Source organism: Lissotriton vulgaris, unplaced genomic scaffold (assembly GCF_964263255.1).
Source record: "Lissotriton vulgaris unplaced genomic scaffold, aLisVul1.2 SCAFFOLD_1422, whole genome shotgun sequence".
NCBI classification, from domain to species: Eukaryota; Metazoa; Chordata; class Amphibia; order Caudata; family Salamandridae; genus Lissotriton; species Lissotriton vulgaris.
Genome location: NW_028254107.1, coordinates 90,261 through 112,825, shown reverse-complemented (window position 1 = coordinate 112,825; position 22,565 = coordinate 90,261).

Sequence of the window (22,565 nt, the reverse complement as noted above, 5' to 3'; positions counted from 1 at the left end):
AGAACCCTGATTCGTCAGGTATTGTGGAAACAATACGGTATCTTTCATTCAGTCACTAGTGCTTGCTTTCCTCAGAATACATAGAATGATGATTAGAATATGTTCAATAATTATTTAATGGTCAAACGTTAGTCTAGTATGAAACATGTTAGCTGTGACAATCAAAAGACAGGAGCAGACGAATGTAATCGCTAGTACCAATATTGTGAAAAGTAGATACATTTCTATCATAGTGCGAATAAGATGAATAAAAACATAATACATAAAACAATAGCATTGGCATACTCCTACGATGCATATCCTACCTAACGGTGCCTAGCCAAGAGGTGTAGGTGAAGCAGGTATGTATACGTGCTAGGATATGTCCTAATAGAACCTAATGGAACCAATAATTCCCCAGGAAAGTGCTAACCCCTGACCTGATGATTCTGAATGACGGACCCTGTCTTTACGTCGAGTATGTCACCCCGCAAGGGATGTCGAGTCTCTGCCTGTCGAAGGATCAGCCTGCATTGTCTCGGTCCAGCTGGAAGTAATTCTTCCTCTGCCTTATTAAGGGGGAGTGAGAGTCTTTTATACTAAAGTGGTCAATCTAAGTTTTTCTAGACTCAATATGTTTTGAAAACATTCGCTAATCAACTGCTAACCCTTTTCTAAACAAACATGAGCACATGCAGCTGGTTGTTGGCCTTTAATGAAAAAAAAGTGGTGACCCTTGTATAGAATAAATCTACTGTGTCTGGGGACGTTTTGTGTATGTCAGGTACAGGGATTATGATATGGTACCTAGAGCCTGCTGTCGGTGAGACAGAAGTCAGCTACTGGGCAAAAGGTCACCTGTGTAAGACCTTTATGTTGTGTGGATGGGACATAATGTATGCAATTGGTGTATACATTATGGGACATGATACTATCCCTTATGAACTCTGCCCTTCCACACTCACTGTATGTTCATAAAATCCTTCACTGTACGCATGCCCTTCTGCTAATACTATAGAGTATCCTAACCGGGATACTTACTGTAGGCCAGTCTTAAAATAATTGTAATGGCCAATCTGCACCCCCTCCCCTTTCGTTTCATTATAATTATTGTCTTACAATACCTATGTGCTTTATGGCCATCTTTTTCCCACAGTCCTTTGTTGTGATGAAATCCAGTATGGAAAATGTCTGTATTTTACCCACTGTTTTGCCAGAGCCCTGTGTAAGGACAACATGCAGTATAGATACATGTTTAAACTCTACCTCAGAAGCTTGTTTCATAGATATTTTCCCCTCCTTCCCTCCAGGTTAGGTTTTCTAGCTTCAAAAACCGATGATAACTCACAGAGGGCTTTATGATAGCGTCATCACACAATGGGAAAGTGATGTTTCCAAACATACCAAAAGTTGCTGCTCCTGAACTTTAGATTTCATCTTTCTCTGGTTCCTAGTTTTCTTTTATGAATACAGTTTTAACGAAGCTTACACAATAATGCATTTGTAAGCTGACTCAATCCATATCTTTATTTGGTTACTTTAAAACCATAAAAGCCTACATCTGAATCATAAAAACAGTACATAGCAAAAAAGAAATACTTGTAAAAATTAGCATTTTGATTAATCTTTCCGTAAACTCCTCAGTTTCATGATAGCTTTTAAAAAACATGCAACATCAGAAAGAGTAAGCTCCTAGGGTAACATCTGTAAAAACAAAACAGCAGGTCGAACTTGTGAAAAACCTCTATCTTTGAGTAATGGAACAATGAAAGTTCTCCTGGGCACATTCTAAGATCTACAAAACATAATTAAATGCATCGTGTCCTGCAGAGACATATTGTCTCAGCCGCAGGGAACCAAGGTCAAAGCGTCCTCTTGAATAGGCTAATGACAGATGTAGTAGATTGAATCTAAAGCTAGTGAGCAAAGATCTTTCCCTACAGTTTTTTATTTTTCTTTTTTTATTGAGATTGCTTGTTTCTTAAGTGAAACACAATATTACCACAAGCCAGAATCATAGCATCAATGAAAAATAAGTTTTGACACAAAACATGAGAGATGTAGCTGGATAGACCAACAAGACTGGCACAAATGAGAAAGAAAAAGTATAAAAGAAACAAGCATTGGCATAGCCAATAGGTCTCGCCTTTAGAACCTTATAAGAATTTAGTTATGCAGTACAATAACCTTGGTGCAACAATATCAACTGTTGCATGGCTAAACAATGCTTGTTTCCATATGCCTGAGCCATGCTCCTGTAACTCATAAATAAATATATATATATATATATATTACCTACTGGCGGTCGCCAGTAGGTAGTTATAGTTAGGATTTTTTTCAATGTTAAATCTCAAAATTCTATTTGGAATAACTTTGGCACCGGTTGACGAATCTGCCTGAAAATTTCCTGAAAATGGCCTCGTCGAGCTCCGGTCCTTCCTTGAAAGTTTGGGGGGGATACGTCAAGCGGGGGCCGAGATAAAAGGGGGGTCCCAAAACGCGTTTTCCCCATGTTAATTTCCATAGGGCGGTCGATTTCACTTTTAACCCGAACGGCGGAATGGATTTCCACCAAATTTGGCAAAATTGTAGGGATTGGTAGCCCGATGTGCCTTTGCTATGTCTCAAGATATGTGCTGCAGTGGATTTTGAGTAATTTAGGTTACAAAAAATATATATATCTATAGCTGCGCACCGGTGCGCGCACCAGGGAGCGCTCCGGGCGCGTGACGCGAGGTGCGCATGGAAAGCTGATTGGCTCTCGGGTGTCTGTAAACATTCGAAACAGTCCAGAGCGGCCGCCATCTTGTGTCTCGGTAAAATCGAGACATAAGAGGTGGCTAAAACAAAGGGGGAACTGACCATAAGGCGTCAGGGATAGACCCCTTTGACCCCCTAGGTTTGATGTGGGGGCTATAAAAGGGCCCCGCGGGGCATTTAAAATATTTTTTTTTTTGGTTTTGCGCGGGGGAAGCGCCCGGTACGCGCACCAGGTAGCGCACCGGAGAGCGTAAAATGAGGGAAAAAGATGACAGAGTTTTTAAAAAATGAAGTTTTTATTTAGAAATAGGAGGTAGTCTAAAAAGAACTTTTTTTTTTCTTCTTTTTGTTGTTTTATATTTTTTTGTGTTTTTTGAACTTTTTGAACTTTTTTTGGCTTTTCTAAACAGTTTTATATTTTTTTTGTATTTTTTTAGGGGGAGAAACAAAAAAAGGGAATTGAAACTGGCTCAACTGGAGCAAAAAAACAGAAAACCCAAAAAATTACTTCTTTTTGGGGCACTTGTGATTATCACCTGCAAGGACGATGAGCTTAACGCTTTTTTCGCCATAGGCGATAAGCTTGCCACATGCAGAACAAGTGATTTTAAAATCAGCAAATCTCGGCTGAATGCAAGGCATCACCTCGGATGTTTCTGGTTCTGATGAGGTGGGTTGGTTTCTTTGGGAGGGGGTCCTTGATGACTGGGGGAGGTTACTGGCCAGTTCCCTGAACTCTGCACAAGAGTAGTTGTTTGGGTGCTTTCTGGTCATGTGCCGAATCATGGTATAGTTACCAAAAGAATATTTTTTGTTTGGGTTGCCCCGTGAAAGTTCATCATTGCAGATGAGGCAAGTCACCTTAGGCGCATTCACCTTTTTTTGCCCCTCTGGGATTGAAAAAAACTGCCATACAATGTGTGGTTTGGGTTTGTAAGGTGTATTTTCTTCTGGCAGCCATCTTCTTCTCCCCTCCTCCTCTTCCTCTTCCTCCTCCTCCTGTTCTTGACCACCAATATAATTTGGAGCTGGTCCTCTTGGTGGTTGTGGTGGTGGTGGTGGGGCAGATGCACCAGCTGATGCTACTACTGAAGCCATTATTTGGAGCAAAAAAGTAGAGAGAGCAACAAACAGGTCTTCCTCAGTCAAAGGACAAAGTCAGAATAAGGAAAAAAGGTGGGGTCTTTCATCATTTAGAAAAAAAAACTGTCCTGAACCAATGAGAAGTGTTATTTTCAGGTCACAAGACCAGGGGCTTCATCATTATGAAACTAAAACTGTTATGAACCAATGAAAAGTGTTATTTTCTGCTCACATGACCCGACGCGCTTACGCTACGCGACCGGGGCGCGCCCGGGGGCGCGCAGCGTAAGCGCGTCGGAAGTTTACGTTGTGCGATCGTATTCGCTCGAGTACTTCCGGGTGCGCTTACGCCGTGCGTATCACGCGGTCGCGGCTACGCGATACGTCACGATCATGTTTTCGTTTGCGATATTGGCGCTCACGGGACGCTCCCCGGAGCGCGCCTCGGGGCGCTTTTCAGAAATACGCTTTTCGGGGCGCTCTCCGGGGCGCGCTCTGGGAGCGCTCCCCCCAAAAATTAAAAAAAAAAAAATGGGATAATTGTAGGGACAGGTAGCCCTATTCTGAAGTGGTTTGTAAAAAAATTAACTTTATAAAAATATGTATTGTGCTACATTGGGCTTAATATATGTTAGAGCCAAAATGTAGCCCAAATGTAGCCCAAAGTAGCCCAATGTAGCCCAAAGATGGCCACCAGAGACCAAAAATTGTAAATGTAGCCCAAATTTCAACTAGATGTAGCCCAACTGTAGCCCAATGACAGAATGTACCAGAGTGTTAAAAAGAACAACTAGAGTGCTAACAGTCTTATTTATAAAGTGAAACTTATAGTTAGGAATTAGCATTAACAAAACCTATGAAATTCACTGAAAAAACCATAGGTTTCACACCAGTTATAGTTAGGAATTAGCATTTAAAAAACCTATGAAATTCACTGAAAAAACCATAGGTTTCACACCGGTTATAGTTAGGAATTAGCATTTAAAAAACCTATTAAATTCACTGAAAAAACCATAGGTTTCACACCAGTTATAGTTAGCTGGAAATTTTACTGATATAAAACCATTGAAATTCCCACGTTATAGTTAGTCGGACTCACTATAACTTGCGCGTGCAATGCACTGCTGATGACATCACATATTACATCACTCATGACATGGTGAGTGACATCACTCATGACATCACTGATGACACCATCCTTGTGACACAGTGACAGACCTCCTCTCAGTGTAAAGTAACCCTTGAGACACATATTCAAAAATAGAAACTGAAATTTAAAAAAAATGGACATACCTATATCAGTTACAACAAGCAATTCTGTACTTCCACTATCTATATACACATCCACTCATTCACCAACAATTCTATATAGTCACTCATACATATACTCACTCATCATATGAAGAGATACACCTATACATCCTGTTACACACCGACATTCATCCAAAAGTTACTCACACACATATTCACACGTGCAAATAAACTATTGAACAACCATTTATTTGAATATAGAGTTATACACACACTTCCACCTTACTTCTATTGAAAATTACACATATTTATTCTCTTAAACAATCACTTATAGAAACACATACTTATTTAAACAGGAACTCTTACAATCTCTTACTCTCACATATACTCACTTATATACATCAATATTCATATATACTAGATTAAAACATATGTAGTTACTGATAAAGACACTAGTGAGACAGTCATTCACTCACTAACAAACACATATAGACACTCATCCACCCATACAGTCCTGTACATATGCTGTCTTCAAAACACATACAAACAAAGAGTCAGTCACTCATGCATCTATGTGCTAAGTAATACCCCCACCAAACCATATAGACACTCAAACTGATACTAATAAAAATATCAAATAACCCATATACATACGCATGTAGCTACTTATCAACACATGTAGCCACTTATACACAAAGTGAAACACTAATATATGTATTTAAATATTTAAACATAACTCACTAATATTTATTTTTCAGAAAGACACATATTCACTGGATGGTGTCATCAGTGATGTCATGAGTGATGTCACTCACCATGTCATGAGTGATGTAATATGTGATGTCATCAGCAGTGCATTGCACGCGCAAGTTATAGTGAGTCCGACTAACTATAACGTGGGAATTTCAATGGTTTTATATCAGTAAAATTTCCAGCTAACTATAACTGGTGTGAAACCTATGGTTTTTTCAGTGAATTTAATAGGTTTTTTAAATGCTAATTCCTAACTATAACCAGTGTGAAACCTATGGTTTTTTCAGTGAATATATATATACATACATATATATATATATATATATATATCCATACTAATATAATAAAGAGAGAGCCCAAACCTTTGAGGCGGGTAATCTCAGGAAGCACAGCACCAATCACAACCCAATACAGCGTTGGAAAGGGCAGTTGTAGCAGAAGGACATAGGCTATGCAGACGTCCACCATATACATTTAGAAGGTAAAAGAACCGTGCCAGCAAAGTAGTCCCTTGTGGGCGTGTCTGCGTTGTGCTGTGGGCGTGTGCTGGGGGCGCGACAAAAGCTGGGGACGTGTGGTACGTTCGGCCCTTCATGCCATGTCTCATATCATGTGCTAATCCCACCCTGCTCTCTTTAAATACCCCTGCACCCCATATTCATAACCCACCCTTACTCCTTAAAATACCCCAACACCCTTAAACACTATCCCATCTTAATCCTATAAATATACCCTGTACCCCAAAACCCAAACCTATCCCTAAACCCTAAAAATACCCCTGTACTCCAAAACCCAAACCTAGCCTTGAACCCTATAAATACCCCTGACCTACCCCTGAACCCTAAAAATACCCCTGTACCCCAAATCCCAAACCTAGCCCTGAACCCTAAAAATACCACTGTACCCCAAAACCCAAACCTACCCCTGAACCCTAAAATCTCCCTGTACCCCAAAACCCAAACCTAGCCCTGAACCCTTAAAATACCCCTGTACCCCAAAACCCAAACCTACCCCTGAACCCTAAAAATACCCTGTCCCCCAAAAACCCAAACCTAGCCCTGAACCCTAAAAATAACCCTGTAACCCAAAACCCAAACCGACCCCTGAGCCCTAAAATACCCCTGTACCCCAAAACCCAAACCTACCGCTGAACCCTAAAAATACCCCTGTACCCCAAAACCCAAACGTAGCCCTGAACCCTTAAAATACCCGTGTACCCCAAAACCGAAACCTAGCCCTGAACCCTTAAAATACGCCTATACCACAAAACCCAAACCTAGACCTGAACCCTAAAAATACCCCTATACCCCAAAACCCAAACCTAGCCTTGAACCCTAAAAATATTCCTGTACCCCAAAACCCATACCCATACCTATCCCTAAACCCTAAAACTACCCCTGTACCCCATAACTCAAAACTATATGTGAACCCTTAAAATACACAAAAACCCCAAAACACATACCTCAGTACCCCCAAACATATACCCCTATACCCATACTTACCTTATCCAAACATTTAAAAAAAACATGCTTTTACCAATCATGCATTTACAACGAATTTCATTGTAAATGTATGCATGGTAAAAGCATATAAAATGTAATGCCATGCGTTATTATGGCATTGCGGAATCATGGTACTTTCGTAATGAAAGTATGCGGAGTGATGGTATGCGGAAAGAAAGTTGCGGAATAATGGGTGTTTACCCTCCCCCGGTAAGTACATTGGTGGCACGGCGGCCCACGTCTCCAGCAACATACTCATATTTTTTCACCACCCATTTGAAAAATGCACAGGTTTCTCTCATTGATGGCCAGCACCGACATACACTTTTAGACACACCTCTCGCCACAAGTTCTAGAATTGCGAACTTTAGAGCTAGGGAGCTACGTTCGAATCTCGGCTTCAGCTCAACATCCTGTGATTCCAGGCAAATCGCTTTGTCTCCCCGTGCCTACCACAAATGAATGTGTTCTTCTGTAATGTAAATTGTGCTCATGCCATGTTGTCAAGTTCGCGCTATATAATATTGCAAGGAAAAATAAAGGGCCAAATGTAGGTAAAAGGAGAATACCGATTCCTTAATACCGAATTTTACCGAATCGGTATTAAGAATTCGTAAAACGCGATGTAGATAAAAAATCGGTAAAGCTTATCGATTCGTTAAGATTCAGTATTAAATACCGAATCTGAAAGAATCGGTAAAAAAATCAAAAATCCAACAATGAAATACCGAATCGTGTTACCGAATCCATTACCAAATCGGTAAAACCGTTTCGGTAATTCAAAAATTCGTACGTAGGATAATCAGCCAATCCTGATCAACCAATTACCTCACAAACAGGAAGTGGCCACACCCAGCCAGGTGTACAGGACCAGGAGCACACAGTGAGGCAGGCAGGCAGTCAGCCAGGAGAGCTGAGGAGGCAGCAGCAACACAGCCACACAGCCACGAAGCAAGACAGAAGAACTTGAAAGCAGTGAAATGGCAATCCAGGACAAGGAGAAGGAGGGAGGTGACAGAAAATGAAAACTGAAGTTCAGTGACAAGGAGCTGGAGGTCCTCATCCAGGATGTCAGCCAAGAGCACCACAAGCTGTTTGGAGCCCAGTCCCACCAAGTGCCAGAGTCACAGAAGAGGCAAATCTGGAGTGGCATTCGTGACAAAATCAATGCCATAGGTGTCACCCAGCGCACCATAAATGACATCAGGAAGAGGTGGTACGACCTCAGGAAAGCAGCAAAACAGAGGATGGCATAGAGACACCGTCAGGCTGGCCTAACAGGTGGAGGCAAAAGCCGAGCCCCAGCACCAACACCACTTGAACTGATGGTGGAGTCCACCATCCAGCCGTAGAGTGTGAGCGGCGTGGGAGACGCAGACAGCTCCGCCAGAGCAGCAAGAAAACAAGGTAAGAAACATGCCCAGCATGCTGTGCTACCCCTCCCCAACCCCAATCCCCATAGTGGCAAAGGGACACCCACTCCACCCCATGTCTTGCTGGTTACCTTCAATGCATGATGGGTGATGTAGTCAAAGGGAACACATGACTGGGTCAGTCAGGCTATCAAGTACAATACCATGGTAAAGGAATTGGCTACGTCAGGACAACCGCTGTGCACAATAGGCATATTGTTTAATGCAATTCCATTGCTGACAGAGCATTGAGGACATGTACATTCGTGTCATTACAGGTGAGTCATCTCGCAGTGCAGCAGAGGCCAGCAGAGGCAAGTCAGCCAGGCCAGAGGGGAGCCAACATGAGGATGACAGCATGTCCTCAGGGACCACAAGCACGGCGCCATCACAGCCACCCATTCCTCCAGCACAGCCATCACCACCACGCAAGGGAGGGCCGCAGTCCCCTCTCACACAATCCCCAGAGCGACGATCACCGACACCACCACCACCACCACCACAGTCAGGCAGGAGGCATGCCGTGCCTAGCCTCCAGCAGATGGAGGGGTCGGAGGTGGAGGGCAGATTTGGTGAACAAAGTCCCATTGCAGATCGATACCACAGGGAGAGGATGGTGCAGCATCCGATGGCTCCCACATCACATCAAGACGCCGCAGGGTAAGGCCGGACAGTCCAGTTGCATCCGAGCAGGGTGACAGTGTGTTTGCTGGACTGGAAGGCAACATGCTGAAGGTCCAGCTCCTGCAATGGAGGGAGATTAAGTCAATGCACAGGGAGGTGGCACACATGAACAAGCATATGCACAGGATGGAGAAGGGCATCAGTGCTATGGGTGAGAACTTGCGTGCGGGAATGGAGAGAGTAGCTAACTCGGTGGACAACCTCTGCAGCCAGCTTCAGCAGGACCGTCTTGGCAGGCGTGGGGAGAGACAGAGGCTCCAGGCCTATACCAAGTCGGTGAACCGGCTGGCCACTACAACTTCAGTGATGTGTCGCAGGTCCATCGCCATGCAGGAGGAGATGGCGCATTGCAGCAGGGATGTGGCCAGGGGGATGGTGTCCATTACCTCTGTGCTATAGCTCATGCAGAATGCTAAGGCGGCCACAATGGAAGGGGGGGGGCGACAGTGAAGAGGCTACCAGCCGTGGTGGCATTACGCCCTCACCCACTGAATGCAGGAGGCGTAGTGAACGCAACGTGCCTGCACATGAACAATCCTCCACACCAGACAGTGTTGAAAGGGAACGTGGACGTGCAGTGCGTCGACGGAGGAAGTAAGGAGCTATGGCTGTTTCCATGAATGAGATGGGTGATGTAACCCATGTCCAATTGGACATTGCTCACTATAGTGGAGGTGTGCACAATAAACACCTTTACATGTAACAGGTAATGGCTCAGTGTCGTTACTCACTCAGAAAAAGTTTGACGTGATCTCTGCCCGTCTCTGTCTCCCATCATGTTCAATTGCACCACCAGCTGCGCAGGGCTCTGGCTGAGGGTTGTCCTCGTCCTCGTCCTCTGAGCAGTTAGTTCCACTGCTGTACCTTTTTTTGTGGCTAGATTGTGCAGCATTGCACCTGTAGCAATGATCTTGCAACATTTCATGGGGCTGTACAGACGTGCACCTCCAGTTTTGTGGAGGCAACGGAATCTGCTTTTGAGCAATCCAAATGTGCGCTCCACCACGTTGCGTGTGCTCCTATGTGCCACATTGTATCTCCTCTCCCTTGGGCTGGTTGGGTTGAGATATGGTGTGAGCAGATAAGGCCGGAGGGCATATGCGCTGTCACCTATGTGAAGAAGTAATTGGCATTGATTACTGTGAACAACAGCTTGAGGCAGGGTGTACATCATAGTGTGGCACATGTACTTACCTAGTATGTATCCGTCTCCAAATTCGCCAGCAAACAGACGTGTATGGATGCCACTGTTACGGAAGATGTAGGCGTCGTGGCTACTCCTGGGGAATTTGGCCACGATGTCAGTAATGATGGCCTTTAGCTTGTTTATGTTGGGTATGTTGGCCCAACGAACCATGCACTGTTCACTTGGTGCTATGCACCTAAAGTTATTTTACTTGTTCAACAAAACATAAACCTGTTGTGATTTCAGTATCTTCTTTTTTATTTTTTTAATTTCTTTTATATCTTTTTGTCATATGTGTGCTTTACCACATGATGATATTAACAATCTTTCAACTTTCATTAACAGTCAAAAATAACAGCCAGAATAATCTTAACATTTCTTATTCATGTTCTGATTTACAATGCCATATAATGTACATTTTATGAGAGAGCCCAATGCATTTCGGCACTACCAAAGTGCCTTCATCAGGGGCGAACCTGTAAAAATAAACAGAGTAGCCTTGTAAATACTGTTATTGGGTGCCCATGTGTGTTGTTGAGTGTATATTGTAATTGTTTTACCTTGGTTTGATGTACTCAATGCTCTAACCTGCGTAAACAAAATTATAATATTTATGAAAACCTGTTTGCCATCTGATCACACATCAATAATCCGTACCAATATCAAGTCCAACTGATAAAAATCCAAAACAGTCAGCTTACCGCTAATATTGTTGCTGCAACAACTACCTGAGTGATAAACAATAGACATTGATCAAATTTAGTGTCCTGCTCGTTACTTATGGCAATGCTTTACTGCAAACGCTTCAAGAGCGTATGGAGATATGCCTACCTGATTCTCCAAAAACTCTGGCTTTCTGTAAAACAAAAACGGACAATACCGCATATTCGGTGTTTAAAATCAAACCTTATGAGCGGCTAATCAGAACTTTCCGTCTTCGGTAATAAGTATCCACATACCTGTTCAGTTCAACTCTCACGCTCTCTCTATGAAGAATAAACAAACAAAAGAAAACCATTCTCAGTGTCTTGCCTTGCTGTCAGTAACGAGTTCAATGCTGTATTGCTCTCAACACCGCTTAACTGCCAGCTTACCTAGTACAAAAATCATCCACGCCGCCTTGCTCTGACTCGCTATTACTCCCAAGAGAAATCATGTCGCTACCCGCGTTCCCGGTTCGTTAATGTATTAACCCGCCGGCCAACAACTATCAATGCCACTAAAGACGGACTTCACTATCCCTGACGCCAACTATACGGGCGCTATCTTTGAAAGGCTATCTCCACTCGAGTTATCACCCTCAACAATAAAAACTCGTATCAAAAACCGATGTTTAATGTATGATTGAGGTGTGTGAATTGTGTTTGGTGCTATGTTATTTTATGGTGTTTAGGCATAGCGTCAATAATAAATGTTAGGAATTGTAATTCAACCTCTTACTATGTTTCTTCTTGTATCATCGTTGTGAACATAGAGAAGACAAAATAGTACAGTCTTTCACGCGTCAACGTTGATCCAGTACCACAAAGCTAAGAGAATACCGAGGGGACTATGTTTAGCAATAAAACCAATGCTTTTCTGCTTCAATCTGAACGCAAAGTTCATGGAAAAATGGTATAGCATTTTGAACAAGTGCTCACTAGACCTTATATTGCTCATTATTGAAGAACTGGCAAAGACAATCCGTGAACTAGAGGAGGAAATCTTCAATCTAAAAGCAGAATTAGAAATGAGACTTGAGGCGGACACTTGGAGAATCAATTTAGAAGGTATCAATCAGAAATTGGATAAGTATGAAAAGGAATTACAAGATGGAAAATTGCGCAAGTATAAACGGGACACCATAGATTACAAGTTAAACGAGGTTTATACTTGGGCCGATATCTATGCTCGCAGACAATTTGTCCCTAAAAAAAACCACACTAACAACACACTCATCTGAAGAGAGCATTGTTACAGATAAGGAAACATCAATACGTAGGGGTCCAGTCCGGGTCTCAACAGAAGGAGCATCAGTAACTCTGGAAATAGCGGAACAATCCACAAGCAGTGACAGCACACCTTTTTTGTCACAGGTACCACAACAAGATCGACCACCCACGCAGCCCTTAACATCAGCAAATGCAAAACTAGGAGAGGAAGAGGCGGGAAAAGCCTTACGGAGCGGAAGGAAAGTGATTTGATAATCAATACATCATCAATGGAGCTGACAAATCAACAAATTGCAGTGCTGAATAAAGGACTTACATATGTACCTACCACACAAACTAACGAAATGGAAACCGAGGGAGCTTTTTTCAGATTTATGAGGACACTCAGGTTACGACATTATTTCATCAACGTAATGGAACCGCTTGAGTTGACACACACAACTTCAACCAGTCAATTAGAGAAATTTAAACCAAAAAGTGTGTTTCAACCACCCATCACACACAAGATGTTAGACACATTTGAAGTAATGGTTAAAAAGGACTTGCAAAAACTGGACTACAACAAACCCAAACACAGCAATATGACTAAAAAAGAACGAATCACTCTGCAGAATTTATCCAATAACAGAGAAATAATGATCCAACCAGCGGATAAAGGGGGAGCATTAGTGGTGATGGATGCGCAGTTTTATGATTCTAAAGTAGACCAACATGTTTCTGACCAAGGTACATACTTACGCTTGCCATCTGATCCCATTACAAGAGAATCACCTTCCGTCTCCTTACCCACGCACACAAAGCTCTTCACGACCAAGGCCCGAGCTACCTCAACAACCGCATCAACTTCTACGCTCCCAAACGACACCTCCGATCAGCCAGTCACGCCCTCGCCGCCGTCCCCCGCATCCGAAGAACGACAACAGGAGGAAGGTCCTTCTCCTACCTGGCCGCCAAGACCTGGAACTCCCTCCCTCCCGACCTGCGCCTGACCCAAGACCACCTCGCCTTCAGGAAGAAGCTCAAGACCTGGCTGTTCGGGTAGCAGCAGCACCCCCACCCCCCCCCTAGCGCCTTGAGACCCTCCGGGTAAGTAGAGCGCTCTATAAATGCCTATGATTGATTGATTGATTGATTATCAAACTGCAAGAAATGTTGGATGAAATACTACAAACAGCAGAGGATAACCATTGGATTGACCAAAAAGTGAGAGCATACCTGACAACCAAATACCCCAGAACACCGAGGTTATACATGATTCCTAAAGTGCATAAACATCTCACTAACCCACCGTTTAGACCAATCGTGTCGGGGTGTGGATCATTATTTGATCCCCTCGGCCGATTCCTTGATCATTTCCTACAACAATTCGTACAGAATTGGGGCTCATACATACGTGACACTATGGACTTCCTAAAAAAACTGACTTGGACAGAACAAGACTTTCAGTCAGAGTGGATCTTATGTACCATTGACGTAGTGGCTCTTTACACGTCGATCCCCCATGAAGCGGGACTGGAAGCAATTGAATGGGCCCTTTTGAAGATGGGAGAACTGGCAACACACAAGGTATTTTTGTTACAATTATTAAAGTTCTGTTTAAACAACAGTTATTTCTTGTGGAAAGACCATCACTATGCCCAGTTGACTGGCACGTCTACGGGATTTGCGGGAGCGCCTGCCTATGCTAATATTTTTATGGCCCACTTCGAATCTGAGAACATCATGTGCAAAGCGGATTGGAAACATGTGAAAATGTACTGTTGTTTTATTGACAACATTTTTCTGATTTGGGACAGCACTAAGGAACACTTGGAAACACTAATTCAGATGATGAATTCAATCAATCCAAGAATCAAGTTTACACACAAGATGGACTCACAGACGATAGATTTCTTGGATGTCAGAATTATCAAGGAAGCATCAGGCTTTTCAACCCAATTGTACACAAAACCTACAGATAAAAACAATGCTTTGGGATACACCAGCTTCCATCCTAGGAGTTTGATCAGAAACCTACCAAAATCCCAATTCATAAGAATCAAGAGAATATGTTCAGACAACCAAGTATCCAAAAGCACAATTCAGCAACATGCCAGTAAATACGAAGCCAGAGGGTACCCTCGTAAAGGACTAGAGGACAGCATGGCAAAAGTGATGGAATTAGACAGAAAGGAACTATTGCAACCTAAAAAGAGAACCCCTAAAGAAAAAATAGTTTTTGCAACAAAGTATACCACCCAATCAAAAGAGATCAAAGGGATAATCAACACCAGGTGGGAACTTTTAATGAATGAACCAGACTTTAAAGGACTATTCAAGGATTTACCGGTTCATGCATACACCAGAGGGCAAAATTTGCGGGAAAGATAGAAGCAGAAACCATCAACACCCCCAACAGTATCTTACAAAGGGATGAGTAAATGTTTAAATTGCACGCATTGTAATAATGTGATGACAGGCAACACCATCGCCCATCCAACTACAGGAAAAATCATAAACCTGAGACATAACAGTGACTGCAACACAGCAAACGTAGTGTATGGTATAAAGTGTCCATGCGGTAAACTTTATGTGGGTAAGACGGAAAGCAAAACAAAGGTTAGAATCACAGAACACAAGAGCAGAATTCGAAACTGGAATATGACATCACCCCTAGCAGTTCATTGGAAGGACAATCTGCACACTATCTCCCAGTTACGATTTACCATCATTGAACAAGTACAGATGAAGCAAGGAACAAACAACCAACAAAGACTATTGCAACAAGAATTATTCTGGATTAAGCATCTACATACATTAATTCCAATTGGTCTTAATGATAAATACGACCTATCGTGTTACTTATAAGTACACAAAAGAGAACATACACTAAAGAGATGACATTAAGGCACCAACTTATTTAACAATTCAACCAGATAATATACAACACTGTATCTAACCATGTGTGTATGGAGGAATAAGAAACTAGGTACAGGAGATCCCTTAAAACATCAATGCGACTAGATGGTAAAATTATGGTTTTAGGCAATCTGTCCATAGTACATAGAACAAGCGGTAGATACCAAGCATAAGTGACAATAAAGAGCAACATCAATAAATAATGGGATAATATAGAATTGATATTTATAACAATGCATCCTATTAGAGAGGAAGTTGTAATCATGAAACACAGTAAATTGGTTGAGTATGACAATGAAAGACTGTACTATTTTGTCTTCTCTATGTTCACAACGATGATACAAGAAGAAACATAGTAAGAGGTTGAATTACAATTCCTAACATTTCTTATTGACGCTATGCCTAAACACCATAAAATAACATAGCACCAAACACAATTCACACACCTCAATCATACATTAAACATCGGTTTTTGATACGAGTTTTTATTGTTGAGGGTGATAACTCGAGTGGAAATAGCCTTTCAAAGATGGCGCTCGTATAGTTGGCGTCAGGGATAGTGAAGTCCGTCTTTAGTGGCATTGATAGTTGTTGACCGGCGGGTTAATACATTAACGAACCGGGAACGCGGGTAGCGACATGATTTCTCTTGGGAGTAATAGTGAGTCAGAGCAAGGCGGCATGGATGATTTTTGTACTAGGTAAGCTGGCAGTTAAGCGGTGTTGAGAGCAATACAGCATTGAACTCGTTACTGACAGCAAGGCAAGACACTGAGAATGGTTTTCTTTTGTTTGTTTATTCTTCATAGAGAGAGCGTGAGAGTTGAACTGAACAGGTATGTGGATACTTATTACCGAAGACGGAAAGTTCTGATTGGCCGCTCATAAGGTTTGATTTTAAACACCGAATATGCGGTATTGTCCGTTTTTGTTTTACAGAAAGCCAGAGTTTTTGGAGAATCAGGTAGGCATATCTGAATACGCTCTTGAAGCGTTTGCAGTAAAGCATTGCCATAAGTAACGAGCAGGACACTAAATTTGATCAATGTCTATTGTTTATCACTCAGGTAGTTGTTGCAGCAACAATATTAGCGGTAAGCTGACTGTTTTGGATTTTTATCAGTTGGACTTGATATTGGTATGGATTATTGATGTGTGATCAGATGGCAAACAGGTTTTCATAAATATTATAATTTTGTTTACGCAGGTTAGAGCATTGAGTACATCAAACCAAGGTAAAACAATTACAATATACACTCAACAACACACATGGGCACCCAATAACAGTATTTACAAGGCTACTCTGTTTATTTTTACAGGTTCGCCCCTGATGAAGGCACTTTGGTAGTGCCGAAATGCATTGGGCTCTCTCATAAAATGTACATCATATGGCATTGTAAATCATAACATGAATAAGAAATGTTAAGATTATTCTGGCTGTTATTTTTTACTGTTAATGAAAGTTGAAAGATTGTTAATATCATCATGTGGTGAAGCACACATATGACAAAAAGATATAAAAGAAATTAAAAAAATAAAAAAGAAGATACTGAAATCACAACAGGTTTATGTTTTGTTGAACAAGTAAAATAAGTTTCGGTGCATAGCACCAAGTGAACAGTGCATGGTTCGTTGGGCCAACATACCCAACATTTATTTTATTTATTTATTTATTTATTTATTTATTTTATTTATATGCTTTTATAGCGCCTGAATAAACCCCCGAAGGGGTATCTCTGCGCTTTGCCATCTAGGCGAGATCTGCTACTGTACCCGGACAAAACCAATAAACAGTGGGGAAATAAAGTTAAATGCTAGAGAAGAGGTAAGTTTTCAGGGTTTTACGAAAAAATAAGTGATCAGAACTGAGCTTTAGTGAAAGGGGGAGGGTGTTCCACAGAGCAGGCCCAGTATAGGCCAGAGCCCTACCTCCTTGACGGGCTTTTTTAATCTTGGGAACCTTGAGGAGTTGGAGATTGCTAGATCGTAGTGCACGGCCCGGGACGTATTGTGTAAAGACTGTGCTGAGAAATTTCGGACCTATCCCCATCAGGCATTTATGAATTGTACACAAGATTTTAAATTTGGTCCGCAGTCGCACTGGCAGCCAGTGCAGTTCCGTTAACAGTGGCTGGGAGGGAGTCCTAGGTGGAGCATTCATGACTAACCTCGCAGCCGTATTCTGGACCAACATAAACAAGCTATAACCACAAGGGACTGACAAACCCAGTAACCATAGCACCATAGATAAGTATAGAACAATAGGGTGAACTGAGTGCTCCCTTATCCAATAAAATATCAGTAATGATGGCCTTGGCATTAAAGATCACCTGCACATTGATGGAGTGGGTGGATTTGCGGTTTCTGTATATGTATTCGCTTGCTGCAGGTGGGCAGATGGGTATGTGTGTTCCATCGATGCATCCAATGATATGTGGGAACTGTGCAAGTTGGTAGAACTCAAGCTTGGTTCTCTGCAGCTCCGCCTGTGTACTGGGGAAGGAAATGTAATGTTCCATTCTGTCCATCATGGCATCCAGGAAGGTCTGGAAGAAACGGGATAGACAGCTCTGTGACACTCCACCCACTGCAGCTATCACACCCTGGAAACTTCCTGATGCAAGGAGGTGCAGGCAGCAAAGTACCTGGACATGGGTGGGGATAGCGTGGGCCCTTGGTGTCTGATGCTCCAGATAGGGTCTTAGGTCACGGATTAGGTCCAGGATGGTGTCTGGGTACAGTCTGTATCTTTCATGGATTTCAGCTTCTGTCAATTGGAACAATGTGATGCGTACTCTGTACACCCGCTCTTCACATCTCCAGATCCTCACTCCTGCTGCTCTCAAGCATAGCCGCCTTGCAATGACGTAGAGGGCTGCCATTGTGGTCACACAGATGCATTTTGGGCCGCTTTTTATACACTGCACCTCATTACCACATGCTCTTGAAACGTGGTAAATACTGAATCGTTATTTCCGATTCTGCTCATTTTCGGTGTTAACGACGTTTGCTAGATCGCATTCTTGGGGGTTTTACCGATTCTTTAATTCCGATTCGGTATTCATTGTTTCGGTATTTCCGATTCGGTAAATAAGGAATCGGTAATTTTTCACCGATTCGTCATTAACGATTGCATTCGGTATTACGTACATCTCACATGGCTGGATACCGGTCGGTAACACTGAAAAAGGCCCTTTTTCGGCGTTACCGACCGGAATTTGGCCACCTACATATGGCCCAAAGTAGGGAAACTCGAGTTCACACACTACTAAACGCGCACTCTTAGGTGCATCAGCAGTGCAGTGTGAATCGTAGCGTTTCACAGGCCTGTCACAGATAAGAAATGCTATCAAAACGAAATCCTACAAAACAATATACTACTGGTCGGCAGCAATTCATACCCGAACAATGTCGGGACGGGCTGCTAATATATATATATACATGTAAATATGTAATATATAATTGTCCAAGCCTAATCGCTCTTAAAATGTAATCCTGAGTGAATGTACTATTTGTATATATAGAACTCTAACCACTAGTATATGTGGTAGACCTTTGTACTCACTAGAATTCCTATGTGATTTTAGAGTTTTTTGGTTTGTATCCCTTCCTTGAGTGACTTTAAAACTAGTACATTTGCAATTATTTTTTTCTGTTTATATCTCTTCCTTGAGTGAATTTACAACTTGTACATTTGCAATTTTTTTCCTTTTTTTCTCAGTGTATCTCTTATGTAACTCATGTCATCCAAATTCCTTATGTAACGCAACTGGTTCTTTTGTAAAGCACTCTGACACCTTCGGGTAATGTTTGCGCTATATAAAATCGCATTAAATAAATAAACATTGAAACAGCCCTTTTGGAGTGCTTCGAGGAGCACGCAGCACTTTAAGCCATAGTCGGCAGCCCCATTATACTCAGATTCCATACACAGCTCATTGATTTCCGCAAATTTATACACTTTCTGATCTATAATTGTAACTTCAAGCGCACTTAATAGCAGATTCGCATGTTCAGTTAAATCATGACTGATAAACCTAGCTGAGAAGGGAGAGGGTGAGCAGTCAAAGGGGTTCACACGTCACCTCGCTGCAAAATAAGCAATTTATAGCCTGCAAGGGCAAGCTATCTGTGGACACAGGCAGATGAAGGTCCCACTAACAGGATAATTCAAAAGTGACTCAGAGGAGCCGTCACCAGTTCTTGTCACACAAGTGCGTCACAGCGGGACCCGCGTATTCTCCGCAGGGTGACAGCTGCAGCGCTGCAGCCTGAGGAACCGTGCAATTTCCACTACCTTGTATGTACTGGCTGTTATTAGGTTTTGTTACTCAGGGCTGCTGGATAATAGTACACATGGCTGCATTGCTGTTCCACTCTGACATTTACCAGAGCGGTGCGTGTTGTCCATTTCCAGGGCCCAGATGCTCGTCGCTGCTCTGATGCACCTTCTTCCTTATCACGTGTTTTAATACAGCGGGCTACGTGCATCATTTCAGTGATAAGTGGTTTTCTGGACATCTGCCCTTACTAGTCACACACAGGTCATGCAGATGTACATAGAATCAATAAACAAGAAAAGAGTGCCCAATGGTGTAGACAACCACTATCAGGAGCATGTCAAACGGCTTCACTTAAGGCGTTCAGGAAAGCCCTCACTCACCACTTAGTGATGACATGCTTCATCATTGGGCCCCACAAAAGAGACAGAGTGTCTCTTTAGTGTGCTACAACGTCAGGTTTTACTGCGGAGCGGGTTGGTGAGTTCAGGCAGTGTTGTGTAAAGAGAACTAGTGAGTGATGGATGGTTAAAAATAATCCGTAGTGTATCAAAAATTAACTTTATTCTGGAGATCACTAGGGACAGGATAATTAAAAGTTATGTGTAGGAAATGCTTCCGCACTTAATTAAGTGGTAGTTTCCTAGTAAACAGTCGACATGTTTCAGCCACGAAACGGTATGAATTTACCTGGCATTCATCAGGACTTCAGCGTGTACTAAACCCTGGTGGAATGTACTCCCTAAGGCCCACCCTAACCTAGGGACGTGAAAATTAAACCGAAAAAGGGGGTGTAAAAGTGCAAAAAAATTAGGAGAGAAATTTTTCTTCCTAATGACTCCTGGTTTAGGAGGATCCCGTCTTTTCGGTTTCTGCACCTGTGGATATGCGACTGACTGTAGATTTACTCCCTTTGTTTCGACTAATTGCAGGGTGTGCCAATTACGTTCCCACCCCCCTCCTGTGACCCATGGTGTGAATCCTGAACACCACATAAGTGAGAAATTTTAACCTGTTAGCGCGATCGTGCCTGCATTTTACTTTGATAGCGATCAAGAAAATACCCTTCCTTTTAACTACCTTTCATAGCACGTATTTAACACAGCATTACCCACCTTTAGCGTTCAAAATCTGAGACCAAGGTGGTGATAACTATATTGTTATTTTACCACAATTTGTCTCGTAAACCACACACTGGAGCACTTTGGATTGACATGAGCGATCAACATCGATATTCTTTGTATGTTTTGTCCTACATGTCTGTCCTTGTCTTTTTATCCACAGGTGCAGAAACCGAAAAGACGGAATCCTCCTAAACCAGGTGTCATTAGGAAGAAAAATGTCCCTCCTAATTTTTTTGCACTTTTACACCCCCTTTTTTTGTTTAATTTTCACTTTCATGTCCCTAGGTTAGGGTGGGCCTTAGAGAGTCCATTCCACCAGGGTTTAGTACACGCTGAAGTCCTGATGAATGCCAGGTAAATTCATACCGTTTTGTGGCTGAAACATGTCGACTGATTACTAGGAAACTACCACTTAATTAAGTGTGGACGCATTTCCTACACATAACTTTTAATTATCCTGTCCCTAGTGATCTCCAGAATAAAGTTAATTTTTGATACACTATGGACTATTTTTAACCATCCATCACTCACTAGTTCTCTTTACACAACACTGCCTGAACTCACCAACCCGCTCCGCAGCAAAACCTGGCGTCTTAGCACACAAAATAGACACTCTGTCTCTTTTGTGGGGCCCGATGATGAAGCATGTCATCACTAGGTGGTGAGTGAGGGCTTTCCTGAACGCCTTAAGTGAAGCCGTTTGACTTGCTCCTGATAAAGGTTGTCTACACCATTGGACACTCTTTTCTTGTTTATTGATTAGTACCGGGGAATAAGAGTGTCACACTACTCTCCCTGCCTCTCTTTTTGTTTGGACGATGTACATAGAATGTCAAGTAAATGCAAACATGATGAGATAGATGCAACTGTTCAAACCCTGACCTTTTGCCAAACTCCGATAAATCAAGGTTTTCGCTTTTTGCTCTCAGATGCATATTTTGTATGAAAGAAGATCATTATACAAAATGGCTCATACATTTTTTGCAACAAACGGTCTCTGGAGGATCCATTTTTATTCAAAATAGGCTACTACGATATGAAATGAGAAGGGAACTAGATGGATAAAGACGGATATTGTGAATACGAGAAGGAAAGATGGAGAGAGAAGGAGAAGAGAGAGAAATAGAGGATGCCCAAGAGAGAAATAGAAATTGTGTGAGTGAAAAAAAGAAAGAGGGTAAATAAAGGCAGAGATAGGAGTGCGTGAGTGGAACTCACAGCAGGAAGAACGTGAGAAAGTAACATAGAAAGAAACAGAGAGAAAGAGGAACTAAGAGCCTGAGAGAGAAACTCAGAGAGACAGATGTACAAAGAGCAGAAGAGTGTAACAGAGACAAAACCAGCAAGAGAGTGTTGGAGCGAAAGAGAAGAAAGAAAGCGCAAGAAGGAGCGAGTGAGCAAGGAGCAAAAGAAAAACCGAGAAAGAGCACAGTAAGAAAACAGGGAGAGAAAAAGGGCAAGAATAGAGAGAAACACACACAAAGGCAAACATAAATAATAATAATAAGAGACAACACAAGAAGAAACAAGCTTTTTTTTCAACTTGACAAAGAAGCCTTCGAGTAGTGCGCGCACGCGCAGCGGGAAAAAGTGAAAGCAGCTGCAGTGTCCTTTGAGTGATGAGTGCGAGAGCAAGCACCAGGCCATATGTTTTGAATTATCGCGCCTGTGTCTGGGCACAATAATTCAAAACATACGGCGCCCGTGCTGATAACCGTAAGC